Source organism: Odocoileus virginianus, chromosome 7, assembly GCF_023699985.2.
Source record: "Odocoileus virginianus isolate 20LAN1187 ecotype Illinois chromosome 7, Ovbor_1.2, whole genome shotgun sequence".
In the NCBI taxonomy this organism is placed as follows: Eukaryota; Metazoa; Chordata; class Mammalia; order Artiodactyla; family Cervidae; genus Odocoileus; species Odocoileus virginianus.
Window position 1 is genome coordinate 41725495 of NC_069680.1, and position 22914 is coordinate 41748408.

General features: G+C 38.4%; 1 protein-coding gene across 3 annotated transcripts in view; it reads left to right on the plus strand.

The window, feature by feature from the left end:
- The first annotated feature begins 4025 nt into the window (after positions 1–4025).
- Positions 4026–22914, plus strand: part of A1CF (APOBEC1 complementation factor) — an 88058-nt gene continuing 69169 nt past the window's right edge. For all 3 annotated transcript variants that reach the window (XM_020903631.2, XM_020903632.2, XM_020903633.2), the window contains exon 1: positions 4026–4120. The gene's annotated coding sequence lies outside the window, so the exon portion shown is untranslated. The remainder of the gene's footprint in view (positions 4121–22914) is intronic.

Consider the following 22914-nt stretch of genomic DNA (forward strand, 5'->3'; position numbering starts at 1 on the left):
ACATCCATGATAAATTTTGCATTCTGAAGAAATGGAGAACATTTTTATTAAGGTACCAGAGGGAAGCTTATGACTGGGACTAAAGCTTCTTACACTTGGTAACTTTTGGCTTTGAATTGTATCTTAAATTTTTTTAAACTTTCATTTTACCTAAGTTAGCAATTATCAGCAAATTTTGCCTAAGTATGCCAGCTCTGCTAGGTGGCAAAGTCATCTGATATTAAAGGCAAGATTATTTAAAATCCACAAGCCAAAGAGCAAATGATGGACAACAGCTCCTATTTAATGAGCATTTCTATGGGCCTGATGGCTACGGCCCACTTCGCAAAGCTTTTACTCTTATTCCATTCTTTCTTGCTCCAGAGCCACCATCCTAATCTTTACCACCATGAAGTCTGTTAGATGCTGCGCCTTCCTCAAATCCAAATGACTAACTCTTATTTAAATACATACATGAATCAAACAATTCTAAGACAAGCATATTTTGATTTTTAAAAGGATAAACTAATATAATATCATATGTCAATTTTATATGACCTGACTCATTGGAAAAGACCCTAATGCTGGGAGAGATTGAAGGCAAAAAGAGATCACCAACTCAATGGACATGAATTTGAGTAAGCTCTGGGAGATTACAGAGGAGAACGGAGCCTGGTGTGCTGAGGTCCATGGAGTCGCAAACAATCGGACAGGACTTAGCAACTGGACAGCAGCAATATCTCAATTATACCTCAATTTTTTAATTAAAAAAAAGAGAGGTAGACAGTATCATCTCATGACAATTTTTTTCTCAACTCTACACCCAAAATACATACAAATAGAGAATGGGATTCATTTTAGAACTCTTCAGTGACTTTCCCTTGCTCCAGGATAATGCTGGAAACCTGAAACACCACATACATGGCCCTCTATGGGCCACTTTCCCCCACTGCCTCCCTCTCACCCCTCACAACTGGCTTTCTACCAGTTATTTGAATGTGCAATCCTCAGGGCATTGACACGTGCTATTTCCCCATACTAGAATGCCCACCCTCCACTCACATATGCCTTGGGTCTCAGTTTTAACAGTTGCTTTTCTGAAAGGCCTTCCTCATTCCCACCAGTCTCACACTAGGTTAGGTTTCTATGTTGGTGGTGTTGCTTCTGATTCTTTTTAAAATGATTGTTACAACAAGCGATATCAATGAATATCCATCATCTCATATAGGTACAAAATTGAATGGAAAATTTTCTTGTGATGACAACTCTTAGCGTTCACCCTCTTAACAACATCTATATACAACATACAGTAGTGTTAATTGTATTTATCATGTTGTACATTACATCCCTAGTACTTTTATAACTGAAAGCTTGTACCTTTTGACTGCCTTCATCCAATTTCCTCATGCCTGCCTCTAGTAAGCACAAATCTGATGTTTTTCTAGGAATGTGCTTGTTTTTTAGGTATAATTGCAGATCCCTGTGTTTTGTTCTGTTTGGCATCCTGTACTTCTCTTTCAAGATACTTATAACTCAGTCAGTCATTGGGGGGAAAATTTGCTCAGTTCAGTGCATATACCCTGTATCTGGTCTGTTAACCACTGAATACCTAAAGACTAACACAGTATTCTGCAAGCTTTTCAAACTGTGCTTCACAATACAAAAAATAAAATTTATATCAAAAACAGCACACACACACACACACATATATATAACTGAAACAAAAGTTTCAGGAACACTCCATACCCTTTCTAGAAGCAATTTACTTTGTATTTTCTATTATATTCTGGCTTGAATATGTTGTATATGACTCAGTATCCTGATTTTACAGTCTGCTAATAAATTCAACCCTCATTTTTAAAAATTACTCATCTAAACTACTGGACTGCCTTGGATAAAACAGAAAAAGACCAACATTCTATGCTTAACATATAAAAAGCTACATATATGGATCATAAAAAGTAAAGATGGTATGATATGTCTTAAAAATAATTAGCCTTATCATTATTATCATTAGTATTTTATATTCCACTAAGGGTAGAAAAGAAGTTAATTTGTAAAAATTTACAAGTTTAAATGTAAAAAAGTAAAAACTCAGACACCTTGGTCAATGAGTCCTACACTAGCCATGGAAATCAACTAATTAGTATCAGTGTACATATACATGCCCATTTATAGCAGTTTTATGGTATTCTGAAAATTGTACTTATAATAAAATGTGTGAAACTAAATAAATAAATGTCCATCTATGCTTGCCAAATTGTAGGTCCTTAAGTAACTGAAGAATAAACAAATGAAAAATATTTACCAGTCATTATTTAAACCAAATTTGTTTGTTTACATTGTATAACATTTTGACCATTGCTTTTTCTCTCCCAGGATAACAAGGCCCCAGGAGGGCTAACCTAGGTTTATTTTTACATAGTGAAAGCAAGCCTTGCCATTCAAGGAACGTCATTTCCCTTGATTAGATGGATGAGATCAAGGTCATCTATTTGATCTCATTCTGATCAGTTGTTTTTTCTTTGTCCCAAGGCCACAGAGAATGCCAGGACCCCTCAAATAGGAAACTGATACATTTTTAAATAATTAGTTAATATAATGCCTGCTTTTACTGTTGTATTTTGCTACTCCATGAGATACCTCAAACCCCTGGCTTTCTTTTCATCCTCTCCACTCCTCACTATCCAGGCACCAACCATACCAAGCGACCGACAAAATCCTCCCAGGCTGACCAGCTCACAGTATAGACAGTTCCCTGCAGCACCAGGTGAATTCAGGGTAAGAATTCCCCACACACTGGGAAATCATACACACCCAGACTGAGCCTTCACTAGGAAAAGCAAAAAAACTGCCTGTTGAGGGGCATCCGCTCCTGAGGAGGTTATAGAGAGATGCGCTCCTCAGAGAGCTGTCAGCTGGGAGGGGCCTGATGCCCCCCTCAGGATTCAGTCCAATGTCACAGTTCCAGGGCAAAGCAACAGTTCTGGGAGTGATTTTGCTTAACTTTGTCAGGCATTGCTCTGGTTTAGGAATATCTAGACTTCCTTGTATTTGAGAGCTGAAAACTGTGGGCAGAACTAGCATTCCAACAGTACGCTCTATATTACCAGATGTCAGCAATAGACTTATCTTCCTCTGTGCCATATTATGGAACAACTGATTGTAAAAAAAAATAAAACACAGAATGAGCAGGTACTTCTGTTAGTAGTTGGTTCCTAGGAAAGCAAACTCCTCTTATTAGAGCTGAAGCTAAGTGTGTCCTCTAATTTTAGTGTTGGGGCCTGTGGTTTATAAACCGTTACAATCTACTCAAAATTAGGAGGGTTTTAATTTTTTTCAGTGGGCTTTATGACTCTTAGAAATTTCCTCCATAGACTGGAGCTCTTATCAGAGAATTGAGAATGTTGAGTTTATATCTTTGGAAATACATTTGCCTATTCTTTAATAAACACAGTTGCCACTGAGATTTCAAGTAATGAACAGCCTTGGCTCTCATATAACCTCAGTAAATGGCTGATTATATGGCTATTTTAAAATCTGAATAAAAAGAAGCCTGCTTTCCCCAACATGATCTGACATTATTTATTTGGTTATGTAAATATCTTGTGTGTTCTACTTTTCTAAGCATGCACTTATCTGCATACTTGACCTAAAACTCCCCACTTTATTCCATGTAATACAATGATACAAGGAGTATGAAACATTCTCTTAAATTACCATAGGCTTAATATCATTTTGGAATAGCAGAAAACAAGGGGGCTAATATAAAGGAAAGTTTAGTTAACCAAATTGCAGTGAGTTCTACTTTTTAAAATGTGTCACTTAAAACACATCAAAATAATATTCACCTCAATGATTGATTTTTAATACAAAATTCATTTTAATATGGTAAACAAATGACAACAGTAATTTTGTAGATTCTGCTTGGGTTGTAGTGACCCAATTATCTGGTCAAAGGGCTGCATGGATGCAAGAGACAGGGTGAGTTAAAGTTTAACTCCCAGGAATTGTAAACCAAACCTAAAGCCACTGAACCTTTGGAGTTTGATATGATGATTAGAGCATAACCAGAGTGACACGTTGAATTCGCCATAATCAAGGAAACCTTTTCCGGGTGGGGATCTCTGAAATCACTCAGGTATGGTTCATGTGTTTTGACTTTTCTATTTCAACTCTGTGAAACTGTGCCGTGTGGATCAGTGGGAATGCAGTGAAACAGCTTTTACGCGCTTCCACAAGAGAGCTGAATTCAGGGATTTTTCTAGTTTGCTTTTATACTGATAAAGCCATCTGAAAACAAAAGAAAATATTAGAATGATCATATAATCCCAAAATGAGACAACAGTCAGATTTTGTTCTTTGATTTAATCAATTTCTGGGGGTAAAAAAATAGTGTAGATTTATCACATCAGGTTCAAGAGCCAGGCTGATGTTTCTGAGAAATGTATTTAGCAATAGCCAGACAGCCGGGAGAGCTGTGGTTGACTGTCTGCTCTGGTCCTCGGATCTGGGGAAGCATAAAAGTGTAATTAACAAGAGAAATGGTATTAACATCACTGACAGATTCTGCGTTCTCTGTGGGGGTCATAATTTCTACCATACTTTAGATTTCACATAATCATTTATCTCACTTCCTTTCCTCCTTTATCCTGCACCACCACCAAAAACACAAGAAAACGAAACAAAAAAGTCATGGAAAATCTTTGGTCTTGAGTGTATTAAATCTCCACCTTCAGATGGCTTAATTATTAGATCTTTTCCTTTCAGGATGGTTTGTGCAGCTGTGCTGCAGTGGATGTATTTCACGTGATCATTTCGTTCACTCCAAAAAGATGATTCACAATCAGACTATGATGGTATTCTATCTAAAAAAGCAAATCAATCAGGACACTTATCAGGAATATCCCATTCCTCCCAGAAATCTCTTAAATATTCTAATTGAAATAGTTTTGTTCTATAATTGCCAGAGTAAGTTCCATGGAGAACGGTTAAAGAAGCGTGTTCCAAATCAAACAAGTTTTTGGACTATTCAGCTGTGTACTGTGTGTCTTCAAGAAGATGACTAACATAGCATTATTTTGCATTGGGCAGGATTACTGTTTTGTAAAGCATGTGTTGGCAAATTTAACTCTTGCTATAATTTAGGAGCATCAAAGATGTGGTGGTATGGCCTGGAAAATTCTTTATTATATGTGCTGAGATGCATACAATAGAGCATAGGTTAAGAAATAAAAGTAAAATCACTTATTTTAAAGCACTGAAGCCTTCCTCTGCTAAATAATAGATAATAAACAAATGACTTACAGGTTCATTTTTAAGGACCATATTTTCTGGAATAGTATAGATACTCTCCATTTGAGAAAATTGTCATATTTTACTGTTTCAGTTTATTATTTATCAAATGTAAGGAAGGGGAAAGATGGTTGTCCAAAAAGTAAAGAAAAGAAAAGATATTAGTTATTATGGACAAACCTAAAGTAATACAGTGGATATGAAAACACTGAATATTTAGTTATTATGTTCACCTGGGCTAATACCAAGTTGGTTTTGTGTTGTCCAAATGTAACCTTTCCTACATTGTATTCAGCGGATGTTGATACACGTGGCTTCCAAAGGGGGACTGTGTTGTTAAGTATGTTGAGGAAATGGCAATTAGACAATTAAAGCAGATCTTGTTACTACATGAGTATTTTGAGTAATAATAATGATAACAGATATTTATTAAGCATATGGCCAAGTGCAAGTCTAAGTACTTTTCATGCATTTATCTCAAGCTATTCTTAGAATAGCCATATCTGTTAGATACTATTATAACATTTTACAACTGAGGCATGAATAAGTTACCGAATGGGCTGAACATCACCCAGTTAAGAGGTGGCAGAGCTAAGCTCCCCATCAGGCGTTCTGACTCCAGAGCCCAAGCGTAAAACCATGAGACTCTCCTCACAAGGAGATTTACTCTATGTATAAGTAGCTTCCTTCTTGGCTCAATGGTAAAGAACATGCCTACCAATGTGGGAAACGGGTTCAATCCCTGGGTTGGGAAGATCCCCTAGAGAAGGAAATGGCAACCCACTTCAGTATTCTTGCCTGGGAAATCCCATGGACAGAGGAGCCTGGTGGGCTACCGTCCACAGGGTCGCACAGAATAGGACATGACTGCGCAACTAAACAGCAACAAGCAAATATGTTCATTCATTGTGATTATCTAGGAGAGTAGGCAATGTTTTGTTTCCTGAGCTTAATTTACAAGAATGCATCTTCTTCTGATGACATCTATTATCTCAGAAATAGTATTCTTCAGAACACAACTGAAGACAGAACAAATCATTTTTATAGTCCATGTCCAGTATCCATAGCAACAAGAATTGACTGAGACCATCACTGTTTCAATAATCATGATCAAAAACCTCTAAGGCAACTCAGAGTCTAACCATTTTCTGTCAAACAGGAGTATGTCTATCTTAGAGATTTTTCAAATTAATTATAGACAGAACACTGGACTTTTCTCCTGACAGAGCTAGACTGGAATGCCTGTTCCCAAATTCCTTAGGTTTGTGACCTTAGGCATGATATTCAACTCTGAATCTCAGATTCTTCAGATGTAAAAGTGAAGTGAAAGTTGCTCACTCGTGTCTGACACTTTGCGACCCCATGGACTGTAGCCCGCCAGGCCCCTCTGTCCCTGGAATTCTCTAGGCAAGAATACTGAGTGGGTTGCCATTTCCTTCTCCAGGGATCTTCCCAACCCAGGGATTGAACCCAGGTCTCCCATATTGCAGGCAGATTTTTTACCATCTGAGCCACCAGGGAAGCCCCTTCAAATATAAAATGGGGGTTAAATTTGTTCTGCAGAATTTAGTAAAGATCACAGGAGATGATAAAGCAAAACTAGTTAAGCATAGTCCTTGGCAATGTGAATTCAAAAATTCAGCAAAACTCTCTTCACTGTCCATTTCCCTATTGGTATAAACCTCCAATAGTTTCCTAAAACTTTTCAGAGTTTCTTAAAACTTTCCAAACTTGCCCATTAGCTCCTCTTTGTCAAAACAATGCTAATATCATTTAAATCAAACACTGTACATAAACAATGAAGTTTTGATGAGTCACAGAGAGAAATCATTATGTGTTTAGAAAATAAGAGAATTTATTATTTTCTTTTATTCCAAAAAACAAGCATCCTATACCATTTCTATTTTAGAGAATGTTTCTCAAGAAGACTCTTAGTTAAGAATCCAAAGCCTTTTCCACTGAAACCTACAGGACACCCTGTCACAGTGTGTGTTCGTTTCATCATACAGCCAGTTGATGTTACAAATCTGTTTCAATAACTGTCTTTTAAAATACTGTCATCCCTCAGGACACTGGGTACTGTGCTGGGTACTATTGCACAATGGTTTCATTACCTTCTGTGTCTCTAAATGACTCAATAAGTTCAAACAAGATGGTATTGATCCACAGAGGATAAACACCATTTTATCTTATTCATGGAAACAGTAACCAGGCTCCTCTAAAGTGCAGTCCTCACAGTCCAAACTCCCCCAGGGAAAGCACCTGGAAAGGGAGCAGCAGGACTGCAGTGACCTTCTATATAGAAATCTAAGTCCCATCTGCTCCTTGGCCTGATAAGGTAAAATCCAGGCAGTAATTAACAAATATTTACTGCTGATTCTATCAGCAGTTTTTCATTTTATCCCATTAAACCTTGTTTAACTAGGTTGTCAGCTTTAAAAACTATTTTAAATTTTCAATTTAATACATCGACATTTTGTGGTGAATAGTTTTGATGGATCCAAATCCAAAATTAAAATATTTCCCTTTATAAAAATGGTTGTCTTGACTAAAATATGCTGGTTGCTTAAGCTCCCTAATTTTATTTTCTTTTAAAGATGTATAAACTAAGTTTTTTTTTTCCTTATTTGGATATATATGTGGAATTTTATATTTGTAGGTGTTAACAGTCATATGGAAAATATTTTCCAGATTCATCCCTGCTAATATTAAGAGGAAAGTAAGAAGAAGAATTAAGATAACTCCCTCTAGTTTGCAAGATTAAATACAGGGTTCTGCTCCAGTCAGTAATATGGCTAAGGAGAATTAGCATATGACAGTTTGGCCACATAGAATGACGAAGTGAGCAAACTGGTTTGCAATTCTATAAAAAACATTCCTTCCTTCAATGACATAATAATGTCTTTTATTCCTGTAGCAGTTAAAAAGCCACCATTTTTTGGAATGCTGAATTGACTTAAGAATATGAGGTTTATTGATACATAGCAGAATTAACAATTATGATACCTTATTTCTATAGACTATTCTAGCATTGAATACAGAAGAATTTAAATTTTTTAAAGAAAATTTCTTCACAGTCAACTTAGTAATCTTAGTTTCTTCAAGGTTATTGTCATTATTCATCATTGAATGATCTCTCACCTAGAGTTTAGAAGCCCAGCTCTCTTCATGTAGCAACAATGCAGACTATGTTGGGAGCCTTCAACTACTGTCCTGGACATTAACTGATTTGATGAAAGTTTGATGAAACTGTGAAGAGAAGGCATAGGAAACCCCATGGAAGGAGAGGGGAGAATCAGTGGCATGCAGGTCCCAGGAGAAAACAACCCTGAAGAGTTAAACCAGTGCAGATGCCGCAACTAACATAGTGAAGGAGGCAAAGAAGGGACATATCTGTAACATCTCCTGAAAAACTGACAGAGCACTGGCACGGTATTAGGTATACATGCAACTGATTTTCATTCCTATTAACTCATCTTTAGTATAATTCTATCCAGCTTGTCTCTTAGGTTTATATTTAGTGCTTAGCTGGGGCCTTCTGCATGAAGTGAATTGACTCGTTAGCCTAAAGCCTCTGCTTACTTGCAGTGGAAGTCAGAAATCAGAATCTGATACCACGGAGGAGAAAACTGTGTTGGCACATACAAATGCTCACTTCATGAATCGTCTTTTCAATCTTCTGTCCTGAAGAACCCTAACACTGCCTCACAGTTTAGGCATTTACTACCAACCATTTGACACCCTATGATAACAAGGATGAGAACAATGATATTAATAACAGTTCTTATATCAATACCCCCTTTTCAAACAAGAGGTGAGGTCTCAGAGACAAGGAAAATCTTGCCCAAGATGACCCAGTTAATCAGTGGTAGAAACAGGAGTGAACTCCAGCAGTCTGGCACAGGGACCTTGTAAAAAGAGTAAAAATGGAACACTGAGAAGCCTCGAGTCAGAGTTAGAAGAAAACTTTGAGGTCCTTTATTTGACAGAGAAAAAGCTAAGTGAGTGTCCCAAGGTTTTAAAAGACACTTTTTATTAGAGTGAGAACCCATATGCAGGACTCCAGTCCTCAGGCAGGTCCTTTCCATTGGACCACCACCCACTGGATAGCATTTCTAATGTAGCAGAATTCTCTATACACATTCTTAAAGAGGAATAGGACTTCCAAGATTATGAGAAATATTCCCTCCATTCTGAGTCCTCTCCCCACTCTGCTCAGATTCACAGATTACACAGCAGAGACTCAGTCAGAGGAGACCCATCTTGCGAATGAAGAGGCAGCAAGGCCCAGATCACAGAGGAAATACGTGCAGGCACGGGCCAGGAATACAGTGGAGATCTCTCTAGAAATACACAGTAATTGTCCTGAAGGACTTGGCTGCCTTACACTAGAATTCTCTTAGTGTCTGAAGAGGACATAGCACCTCCCACCTAGAGGGCACACCCTTCTCCCCAGGGAAAGGAAAACTGGGTCTATGAATGCTGAGGGAATCCCATATTTAAACTGACCTAATTTGGAGCTTTAAATGGAGACCCAGATGCACCCAAATAGCAGTTCCACCAGCCTCAAGAGAGTTTTTCATTTAGCTTAAAAAGAGTAGGTTTCCAGAAGTTCCTTTTTAAGATACAAATTAGTTGGGATACAGAGTGAGAGTGATCAGGGTGCTTTGAGGTGTTAACATTCAGAAACACTAGCCTAAAACTATGGAGCATAGTTACCAGCCTGGTAAAGTGTTAGTCGCTCGGTCGTGTCTGACTCTTTGCAACCCCATGGACTGTAGCCCACCAGGCTCCTCTGTCCATGGGCTTCTCCAGGCCAAGAATACTAGAATGAGTAGCCATTCCCTTCTCCAGAAGATCTGCCAGGGATGGAACCTGGGTCTCCTGCACTGGAGGCAGATTCTTTACCTAATCTGAGCCATCAGAGAAGACTGAAATCACCTAGCAGAGTCACCAGCCTGGTAAAGTCTTATGGAAAGAGGACTCAGGACAAGTCAGTTTCAATGGTGGGGAAGAGAATATGTTGAGGAGATATAGCTCAGGGTGGAAGTGTCATGGCTAATCAGAGAACAAGGGGTTTGAATGGTATTTGATTTTTGAGAAAGAATTTACTTATTAAACAATTTTCATGTATTACTAAAGTCATTTGAGCATCATGCCTACCAGATACTAATTCCTCCATCTCGCTCTCATTTCAAAACAGTTACTTAAAGTAACTGTAAAGTAAAGTGTATTTACTTACATTGGAATCAATCAGAGAATGCCATTATGTGGTCCCAGAGGAGAATAAAGATAAGAGAAAATCTGATAATGTCTGCAAACTCTCATTTTTATTTGTCTTTCAAAATAAGCCATAAAATCAAATATTTACTATAATATTAACAGCTCAGTTTAATACTTCCAATAATAATAATTCAAGATTTCAAAGTATTCCCACAATTCTGATGAAAACAAAAAAGCTGATTCATGGTGCTGGCATGGCCAAGAGGAAGATGAAAAGCAGAGGGCTCTGGACCCAGAAGGCCTGGGCTCAAATCCTAGCTTCACCACTTACTACCTTTGTGACTTTTAGCAAGGTAATTTCCTCTGCTGTAAAATCAAGGTTGCTTTGAGATTGGATCAGAAATTACACATGAAGTTCTCAGAACTATGCCAAGCAAGTGTACACAAACCTCAGCTATTACAGCTGTAATTCTCATCTCATTTCTGTGTTGATTACACAATGCTTTACTAAGAAAATGGTTAGGAGAGAGAGAGGCTATGAAGTCAACATGTAGAAAGTATTTTGGTGTGGAAGTCAGTGGCTTAGAAATTATCTCTCCCCACGACTGGCTTGCTCTGTAAATGGGGAGCGATTTTCTCCCTCACTCTGCGGTATTTTTCCAAGGCAGAGACGTTCTCTATCACAGGCAGGGCCTCCTAACAAAGTCAGGATGTGAAGTGAAAAGTGAAGTTGCTCAGTCGTGTCCGACTCTTTGAGACCCCATGGACTATAGCCTACCAGGCTCCTCCATGGGAGGAAAATCCATGAGGTTTTCCAGGCAAGAATACTGAAGTGGGTTGCCATTTCCAAAGTCAGGATAGAGTGATTCAAAGGGACCTGGGTAATTATCAAGGGCAGGAGCCTAAAAATCTGATCTGAAATCACCCCAGAGAACAAATCTCTCAGGTTCTATTATTTTCATAGTTACTACAACACAAAATTATCAAAGTATTCAATCTGCACTTATAAAGGTGCAGATTGCTGAATGATGGTCATTAGCACAGCAAAAAAAGCAAGCGTGAGCTAATATAAACTGCCCCCAAATCAGTCCCCTGCACAGGCGTGGTAACAGACCCCTGAAGAGGAAATTGGATGTGGAGGAGCTTTGGGGCAACAGCACTGCCATGGAAGGGGCTGGTGTCAGTGTTCGTTTTAAGGGAAGTGGCAAGATGAAAGGGCATCAGGGAGACTATAACGTTAACTTACCCACGAGGAATTGATTTATTGAGACTCTGTTGAGTTCACCATTCTTCTAGATGTTGTGTTGGATACAAAGATATATTGTACATTTGTCCCTAAAATCAAGGATTTTAGGAGAATCCATGAAGGATTCTCCAGAGCTCCCACAGCAGCTCTGGGATAATTAATCACTCCCTTCTTCAAGGCCTCTTACTTCATTTGAAATGAATATTATTTACAAAATTAGGAGTTTCCAAAAGGCAAGAAGAGTATCCTATTTAATTTCCAAACCGAAAAGTGTTATATATGCATAACAGTTGCATAATACTATTTATTGAATAAAACAGCCACCTAACTGGGGAAGAAGGAGAAGAGGTAGGATAGGTAAAGGAAAACATTAGTGACTGCCATGTACCAGGCTGTGCACTCATCCAGTCACTTTGGATCACTACAACAACCATACAAGGCAGGTATCATCATCCTCAATTTTGAAATTAATAAACTGGGACTTGGTTAAATAACTTAAACCAAGTTTGCAAAGTTCTTAAGGGATGGAACTCAACAGCTGAACCTAAGTCAGTATGAATTTGTGATCCCATAGTTTTTTGTTCATAACTATGACACCCTTAAGACTTATGAACCAATAATGAATAACACAGAGCAAAATATTGTATATTCCAATATCATGTGGTGAAACTAGACAGTTAAAGAGCACAAAGTCTGGAATAGTCAGAGAGGTTATATAAAATTTCCACTCTGTTCAGCAAATATGTATGAAGTGACAACTAAGAATGAGGCTAAAGGCTAAGAAGATGAGTGTATATCCTTGGGGAGTTTGGGCCCTCCTTCTCTTCATGCTATATTTATTCCTCAACTATAGTTCTTCCCCTTTTCCCCCATCTGTCTCTAAATTAGTCTTTCTGCCTTTAAACTATCCTCAAGTTAATTCATCAGGCTTCCCTGATGGTTCAGTGGGTAAAGAATCTGCCTGCAATGCAGGAGACACAGTCGATGTGGGTTTGATCCCTGGGTTAGGAAGATCCCCTAGAGTAGAAAATGGCAACCAACTGCAGTATTCTTGCCTGGAAAATTCCATGGACAGAGGAGCCTGGCAGGCCACAGTCCATGGGGTCACAAGAGTTGGATACGACTGAGCAACAAGGCATGCATGAATGCAAGAAAACTCAAGAGTTCTCTTTCTAAAGTACACAGAGTCCTAGAATTCTTCTGAGGTGATCTCAGTGACTTCATAATACAACAAGAATGCTCTATTACACCAATGGATAGATTGATTTAATTCTTGCCTGCTTTACCAGCCTGATCTACCATCACTCTTGTTCCCTTCCCCTATTCTATTCAGGCCCTCAGTTGATTAGATGACGCATCCTCACATTAGGAAGAGCAATCTGCTTGACTCAGTTGACAGATTCAAGCATTCATATCATCCAGAAACATCCTCAAAGACACACCTCAAGAAAACCCTCCCCAAATTGTATTCAACATTCTAATCATACTCAACTTCTCAACCATCCATATTATTTCACTTACATCCTGTCCCCTGAGTTCCTTTCTCCTCTTCTCCCTTCACCTAACTCCTAGTCATCCTTCAATTGGCCTGAGTGAGGGAAGGTATATGCTGGAAATTAATATGGAGTGCAACTTAATATAAAGTATTAGAGATGTTTGACAGGTAACAAAATAGAAAAAATGACGTTGATAGTTATATGAGGCCATTGGAATTATGTTAATAGAAGAGTAGTATTAAAGAGATATTTAAGAAAATTAACCAGTGTTATATGGATGGCATTAAAGTTAGAAAAAACTAGAGGTTGAATTGTAACAGTGATCTAGATATTAGATAATGAATGAAATTAATGAATGAAAGTCACTCAGTCATGTCTGACTCTTTGCGATCCCATGGACAATACAGTCCATGGAATTCTCCAGGCCAGAATAACTGGAGTGGGTAGCCTTTTGCTTCTCCAGGGGATCTTCCCAACCCAGGGATTGAACCCAGATCTCCCACATTGCAGGAGATTCTTTACCAGCTGAGCCACAAGGGAAGCCTGATATTAGATAAGGGTTGCATAAATGATAATTAATGGCAATGGGAATTCAAAAGAAAGCTAAATATCAGAACACGATGGCTGATTAGAAATAAGGAGACAACAATTTAATGAGGGAATTTTACACCAATGCATGTAAGTTAGAATAAAATCAAAATTTATATAAGCTGCTTTTTAAAGGGAAACCTAAGATTGTCCTTAACAGCAAGTGTCAGACTGCCTCAGGGTCACTGTAGTACAGAGCTTTAGATAGTTGAGTTTGTAAGATTCTCTCCAGGATTGAATGTATCCCATTAGTCAGTGATTGACAGCTTTGTTAAGAATTGAGTTTTCAACTTACTTTTTCCAAATTGGTCTGAGGGTAACAAATGCAGCAAATAAGTTCAAAAGGACAATCTCAACAAAAATAAAAAGACACATGATAACACCAGACCTCAACAACTAATCAGATCTCTGTAATCTGACACACCAATAATTGGTCCCAGGACCATTGGGTAAGTATCTGCCTTTAAGCTGAGGGATATCTACATTGTATGCTGATTACCACTTAACCAATTTCTAAGTCAACTTAGAAATTAAACATACATGCAAGGAAATTCGGGGCTTCCCTGGTAACTCAGTTGGTAAATGGTTTGCCTGCAATGCAGGAGTCCTGGATTCAATTCCTGGGTGTATGAATTGATGCTTTTGATATGTGGTGTTGAAGAAGATTCTTTAGGGTCCCTTGGATTGCAAGGAGATCCAACCAGTCAATCCCAAAGGAAATCAGTCAGTCCTGAATATTCATTGGAAGGACTGATGATGAAGCTGAAGCTCCAACACTTTGGTCACCTGTTGCGAAGATCTGACTCATTGGAAAAGACCCTGATGCTGGGAAAGATTGAAGGCAGGAGGAGAAGGGGACAACAGAGGATGAGATGGTTGGATGGCATCACCAACTCAATGATTCTGAGTTTGAGCAAACTCCAGAAATTGGAGATGGACAGGAAACCTTGGCATGCTGCAGTCCATGGGGTCGCAAAGAATGACTTGGACTCTTGCAAAGAGTTGGACATGACTGAGCAACTGAACTGAACTGCAAGGAAATTCTACTTTTGTTAGGTTGTGTGATTCTAGAATTTCTAAACTCTGCCAGTTCTCTTTCCCAGGGATCTTTAAGAAAGGCAGGCATAGGGTCAGAGTTGAACATTATTATTGAGTGAAGGTAACATGATAGCCATCTGATGATGGCTGATACCCGGATGTTACATGTACCAGGACAATAACAACACCAAGATCATGTATGTATATTTGTTAGCCAGAGTTCTCCAGGGAAACAGAACCAATATTCCAATTGGAATCCTAATTGGCTAATACATACATGTACATGGTTTTAGTGTTGTCAAAGTTCTGGTATTTATAAGATGTATATAAATCTGTTTATCTGTCAATAGATAAATAGGTTTATTATAAAGATCTGGCTCATCTCATTATGGAGGCTCATAAGTCCCAAGATCTGCAGCTGGCAATCTGGAGACCCAGGACAGCCAACATGTAATTCCTCTCTGGAAGCCAGAGGTCTAGAGACTCAAGAAAAGCCAACGTTTCAGTTCAACTTTGAATGTAGGAAAAGACTGCCGTCCCAACTCAAGCACTCAGGCTGGGCAGAATTCCCTCTATTTAGCCTTTGTTCTATTCAGGTCTTCGGTTGATTAGATGGGGCCCACCCACATTAGAAGAGCAATCTGCTCTATTTAGTCTACAGATTCAAACATTTGTCTCATCCAGAAACATCTTCAAAGACACACCCAGAATAATGCTTGGCCAAATGTCTGGGCACTCTGTGACCCAGTCAAGTTGATACATAAAATTAACCATCAAAATATAACCCTAAGGGAATAGAAAGTGCCCATGCTGTCTGGTCTTAAGAATCTCCATTTCCTCTCTATTTCCCACTCCCTCCTCCAACACATGCATAGTTTCTGTCGTTAAAATTTTTCAATGTGTTTTTTAGATTAAAAAACTTAATCATCAATCTTCAATGTTGTCAAGTACATATCACTTATAAGGATCTCTGGTTCAGAGTTTCTGATATTCTTATCCAAATTAAGCAGAGGCTGGAGGATTTGGAAGGGAGTGGTGGTGTCAGAACCAGCTATGGAAACCAGCTAAGGAAACTTCCTGTGTGATGTTCCGCTGTCAATACTGGTGACCAGGAGTTTATTCCCCTGTGTATATATACATATTCACAGCCACACATGTGTGCTTGTGCATTCCTATATATGTACAACCACACACAATCTGATGGTACAGGCATAAATTCATCTCAGCCAGGGAAAGTGTGAAGGATGGGGACTCTAGGCACATGGAAAATGGGAAACAAGTACAAAGAAACCTAAGAAGTAAGAAGTCACTGATGCAGCTGGGAGACCCAATGGGCTTGAGCACAGAATAGCTCTAGATATGCACTGAAAGACAGTCAGGAAAGTAGAGTGAGGACGAGATCATGGTGGGTGTTGGACATCAGGATAAGGGACTGGACTATTTCTTTGTAGTTAGTGGTGAGAACAATGAAGAATATTAGAAGGGATATTTTAGGAAGATTGATCTAACAGGGGTAGACAGTAACTAGGGGTAGTAAGCAGTGAAATTTCTTTCTAGTTTGGCTAAGTCTAGTAATGGAAGAGAGGGTGAAGGATGGTGATAGGAATAAGAAGAGCAACAAGTATGGATATATATGTGTAGTGAGCAGAAAAAAGAAATCAAGATCCAGACTCCATGAGGAGCCTATCCTGGAGACCGTTCTGGATAAAGAGGCCTTAAGGACGTCAGCTGTAGGGCTTCATAGACCTGCTAAGATGCTTCACTGTTCACTTGACTCAACTACTTTTTACAACTGCTCCTCTCTCTTCTAAAAGCCATCCTGACTTTCCACCCTCTATCCTTTCTCTACCTCACAGCTTTTGCTTCCCCTGCATATATGGAGCCATGACCTAGAGTTTTATGCACACAGTGGTAATACGAATATCTTATTGGTTGGTCCTCATGGAAATGGATTTGGATACAAATCACCTATGCCAGACTCTAGGAAGAATGTGGGGGTTTTTGATATTTCAAGGACATTATTTCTAAATGCTGGCAATTATGAAAACATTTACTCATTGAAAGTAATGAGAATGTAGACAGGACAAATATTAAAGACAATTTTGAATTATTTTCTTTCTTCTGTAACCTAGTCTCTGGCTTGCTTTTATAGAATTTTTTAGTAATTTTTAAAAATGTGTATATCCTGACTATTTGTCAGGCGGAATAAATTACTCTCTGTATTTCATTTTGTTTGACATTTAACAAATATAGACTAGAGTTTAATTCAGAAGTTCTAAACTTGGTTGCATATTATCACCTGAGGAGGCTTCAGACCATACCATTTTAGACTATCCCGGGTTCCATTCCAGACCAGTTGAATCATAATTCCTCTAGAGATGGTAAGGATAATTTCCAAATACAGGTGACTATGCCATGAGGCCAGGTAGGGAATCTTTCTTTCTTCATAGTTTCTGCTAAAATTCAGGAACATTTGCAGTTAAATCTCAAAGTCCTAGTTTGACAAGACACACATAGGTTAACACTTTCTTTCCTGTCTTTCCTCATGTAATTTATAGTTTCAAGCTAAATTCCAGGGATTTAAAGGCTTTTTGTTGATATTTAAAGGGCATTTGAAGCAAATAAATGGTGAAATATCTTTTGAAGAAGATAAAATGTACCTCTGTAATATTCACTTAATGAGAATATGCTAAATAGCAGGCGTTTCTACTGGACCATAAATTTTGCAGTTTTAAACAGACTTTTAAAATGAAAATAAAAATTTTGACTATTTGAAAGGACTTTTTCCTCAAACAAAACAAGGATTTCCAGATGTCAAGACTGTTTTACAGTAATAATGATATGTGGGCCAGATGAATGTGCTTTCCCAAGAGTTTGGCTAGTCTTATCTTTCCAAAAGAGATTGTGTGTGATTCCTGATTTTTAATTATTAAAACAAAAGTTGAAGAGACTTGCCTTCTCATCACCCAAATGTTCATCATGATCTAATTTAGTCCAGGTGTAAGTATATACACAAAGAAATGTACACAAACTGCAATCAATCATTTGTCTATTATATTTCTGCTGCTTCTTTTTTTAAAAAATAAATTCTTAGTTGGTAGCCCCAACAGTATTTTTTCTCTGGTACAGTTTTCTTTTTCTCCATAGATATTTTTACTGTGGTGCAATTTTCCCAGTATGTTAGGAGTTGCTATTTCAAGTTACTCTATTTAGGACTCAGAATGATTCCAAGTAGGATGGTGTATGGATTTAAACATCAACAAACAGTAATCAAAGTATCAGCTGGTCCTATACATCTTTGCAAAAATAGCCATTTATTTAGAAATGGTGTCTGTCAGCATTGCTTCTCTACAACTGTTAATAACTTGTCTTAAAAATATGGTATACCTTCTGGATGGAATCATCCACTTCTTTCGCCATTGGTGTCACCGAAGGAGCAGGAGAGAGAATAAAGTACAAGATTAAAGAGTAGAAGACAGTAAGAGAAAGGAGAAGGAAACCAGTAGTTAAATGGATGTTTAAAGGAGGAAGGAAAGGAGGGAGGAGGAGGGAGAGGGAAAGAGAAAGAGAGAAGACCCTGTTACCAAAGTAGTTGTGTTCGGTGTCCATTAGAAGTACTTGTGGCTTTGGTTACCCACCACTGCACTACTGCATCAGATACTTGGTCCATAGCTGACACCCTCCTCTCTGACTTTCTACAATCCAAAAAAGCTAAAGATAAATGAGAAACAAATAATGTTTTAATTTAAATATAGGAATAGAAATTAACATGCTGTTAAATGACACATGACTCGGTCACCTGTGAAGACTCCACACTGTGTCACAGAGTGAATTAGTGAGGTGTGACCAAGTACGTAATAGAGGGCTGGTAAGGACCATGTGTCCATTCTGGATTATGTCCAGCAGGTGTTAGATTCTAAATGCATCCAACTGAACCAGCAGACTGTCCATCCACAGCACTATTTAAAAATTAAAACAATAGCTCATTTCATTCAAGCAAAGAGGCTAACTTACCATATTGCTTTTTTTTTTTTCATTTATTTTTATTAGTTGGAGGCTAATTACTTCACAACATCTCAGTGGGTTTTGTCATACATTGACATGAATCAGCCATGCAGTTACAAGTATTCCCCATCCCGATCCCCCCTCCCACCTCCCTCTCCACCCGATTCCTCTGGGTCTTCCCAGTGCACCAGCCCCTAACACTTGTCTCATGCATCTCACCTGGGCTGGTGATGTTTCACTATAGATAATATACATGCTGTTCTTTCGAAACATCCCACCCTCGCCTTCTCCCACAGAGTCCAAAAGTCTGTTCTGTACATCTGTGTCTCTTTTTCTGTTTTGCATATAGGGTTGTCATTACCATCTTTCTAAATTCCATATATATGTGTTAGTATGCTGTAATGTTCTTTATCTTTCTGGCTTACTTCACTCTGTATAATGGGCTCCAGTTTCATCCATCTCATTAGAACTGATTCAAATGAATTCTTTTTAATGGCTGAGTAATATTCCATGGTGTATATGTACCACAGCTTCCTTATCCATTTGTCTGCTGATGGGCATCTAGGTTGCTTCCATGTCCTGGCTATTGTAAACAGTGCTGCGATGAACACTGGGGTGCACGTGTCTCTTTCAGATCTGGTTTCCTCAGTGTGTATGCCTAGAAGTGGTATTGCTGGGTCATATGGCAGTTCTATTTCCAGTTTTTTAAGAAATCTCCACACTGTTTTCCATAGTGGCTGTACTAGTTTGCATTCCCACCAACAGTGTAAGAGGGTTCCCTTTTCTCCACACCCTCTCCAACATTTATGGCTTGTAGACTTTTGGATAGCAGCCATCCCGACTGGCGTGTAATGGTACCTCATTGTGGTTTTGATTTGCATTTCTCTGATAATGAGTGATGTTGAGCATCTTTTCATGTGTTTGTTAGCCATCTATCTGTCTTCTTTGGAGAAATGTCTGTTTAGTTCTTTGGCCCATTTTTTGATTGGGTCATTTATTTTTCTGGAATTGAGCTGTAGGAGTTGCTTGTATATTTTTGAGATTAATCCTTTGTCTGTTGCTTCGTTTGCTATTATTTTCTCCCAATCTGAGGGCTGTCTTTTCACCTTACTTATAGTTTCCTTTGTTGTGCAAAAGCTTTTAAGTTTCATTAGGTCCCATTTGTTTATTTTTGCTTCTATTTCCAATATTCTGGGAGGTGGGTCATAGAGGATCCTGCTGTGATTTATGTCGGAGAGTGTTTTGCCTATGTTCTCCTCTAGGAGTTTTATAGTTTCTGGTCTTACATTTAGATCTTTAATACATTTTGAGTTTATTTTTGTGTATGGTGTTAGAAAGTGTTCTAGTTTCATTCTTTTACAAGTGGTTGACCAGTTTTCCCAGCACCACTTGTTAAAGAGGTTGTCTTTTTTCTATTGTATTGCTTCCTTTGTCGAAGATGAGGTGTCCATAGGTGTGTGGATTTATCTCTGGGCTTTCTATTCTGTTCCATTGATCTATATTTCTGCCTTTGTGCTAGTACCATACTGTCTTGATGACTGTGGCTTTGTAGTAGAGTCTGAAGTCAGGCACTCTCCAGAAAGCAGGAATAGAAGGAACATACCTCAACATAATAAAAGCTATATATGACAAACCCACAGCAAGCATCACCCTCAATGGTCAAAAATTGAAAGCATTTCCCCTGAAATCAGGAACAAGACAAGGGTGCCCACTGTCACCACTACTATTCAACATAGTGTTGGAAGTTTTGGCCACAGCAATCAGAGCAGAAAAAGAAGTAAAAGGAATCCAGATAGGAAAAGAAGAAGTGAAACTCTCGCTGTTTGCGATGACATGATCCTCTATATAAAAAACCCTAAAGACTCTACCAAAAAATTACTAGAGCTAATCAATGAATATAGTAAAGTTGCAGGATGTAAAATTAACATGCAGAAATCCCTTGCATTCCTATACACTAACAATGAAAAAACAGAAAGAGAAATTAAGGAAACAATACCATTCACCATTGCAACAAAAAGAATAAAATACTTAGGAGTATATCTACCTAAAGAAACAAAAGACCTATACATAGAAAACTATAAAACACTGATGAAAGAAATCAAAGAGGACACAAACAGATGGAGAAACATACCGTGTTCACGGATTGGAAAAATCAATATTGTCAAAATGGCTATTCTATCCAAAGATATCTATAGATTCAATGCAATCCCTATCAAGCTACCAATGGTATTTTTCACAGAACTAGAACAAATAATTTCACAATTTGTATGGAAATACAAAAAACCTCGAATAGCCAAAGTAATCCTGAGAAAGAAGAATGGAACCATATTGCTTTAAATGACCAATAACATTTGTCCCCATGGAAGAGAACATAGACTCACCTTCATCAGTTAACCATGGTATCATGGTTTTCACACTCTAAGGGAGGCTGGTAGATATAATCTCCCTCTTCCTCCTGTCACAACTTGCCTATTATTTCTGAGATGTTGCTGATGTTTAGTTACTAAATCATGTCTGACTCCGCAACCCCATGGACTGCAGCACGCCAGACTAGGCTGTCCTTCACTATCTCCTGGAGTTTGCTCAAAATCGTGTCCACTGAGCCAATGATGCCATCCAATCATCTCATCCTCTGTCATCTCCTTCTCCTCTTGCTCTCAATTTTTCCCAGCATCAGGGTCTTTTCCAATTAGTCAACTCTTCATATCATGTGGCCAAAGTAGGTGAGAAGTCAAATTTAGTAATTAAGAGGACAGATGCTAGACCCAGGCTACTTAGATTCAAGTCATAATTAGACTTAGTCCCTCAGTCATGTCTGACTCTTTGCGACCCCATGAACTGTAGCCAGCCAGGCTCCTCTGTCCATGGTGATTCTCCAGGCAAGAACACTGGAGTGGGTTTCCATGCCCTCCTCCAGCTGATCTTCCAAACCTAGGGACTGAACTCAGATCTCCTGCATTGTAGGTGAATTCTTTACCACCCAAGTCATCAGGGAAGCACAGATTCAGGTCATAGTTCTTCCACTTATTACTAAGTAACCTTGGGCTCATTAACCTTACTTGGTTTATTCCCTATATCATAGGAATAATACCTACCCCACTGAGTTTTAATATGGATTAAATAAATTATATATTACACTTTTAGAACATAGCCAATAGTAATTGTTCAGTTAATGTCAGCTATGTTTATTATTATTTGTATTATTTGAAAATTTTAATTCTGCCCCATAAAAGGCAAAAGGGCTTTCCTGGTGGCTCAGTGGTAAAGAATCCACCTGTCAATGCAGGAGACCCAGGTTCGATTCCTGGGTTGGGAAGATCCTCTGGAGAAGGAAATGGCAACCCACTCCAGTATTCTTGCCTGGGAAATCCCATGGACAGAGGAGCCTAGTGGGCTATAATCCACAGGCTCGCCAAGAGTCAGACATGACTTAAAGGCTAAACACCACAAAAGGCAGAACCAAGTATCTTGGTTTTGATTTGTCTTTTCTGTCACTAAACATAAATAATATATTCAAATAAATTTATAAACTACTTTTTTCTGTGAATTGACTGCTTGCGTCCTTTGCTCTTTGCCCACTTATTTATGAGTCTCTTTACTATTGATTTTAAGTACTCTTTGTATATTGCAGATATTAAGTTCTGTATATTATGTAAGTAGCAATAATTTTCTTCTAGACTGTGGCTTCTTCTTAACTTTATTTTGCCATTACAGATATTTGTAATTTTTACATAGTCACATCTATTAGTCTTTTCATTTCTGGCTTTCAATATGCTTAGTTAGGAAGACTTTCCACATTGCAAGATTATAAAACTGTTCTCCCATACTTTCTTCTAGCAGTTATACAGTGTTTATAAAGGTTATTTCTTTTCCACTTAGAATTCGGGTATATGCTGTGAGATGGTATGCCAACTTCATCTTTGTCTCAAACTGTCTATGATCTCCCTATGATTACACCCATTGGCAGTTCCAATACAAACGTAACTGTGGGGTTAGATTTCTTTTTTAACATGCCATTAATCTATTTGTTTATTCCTGTGCCTA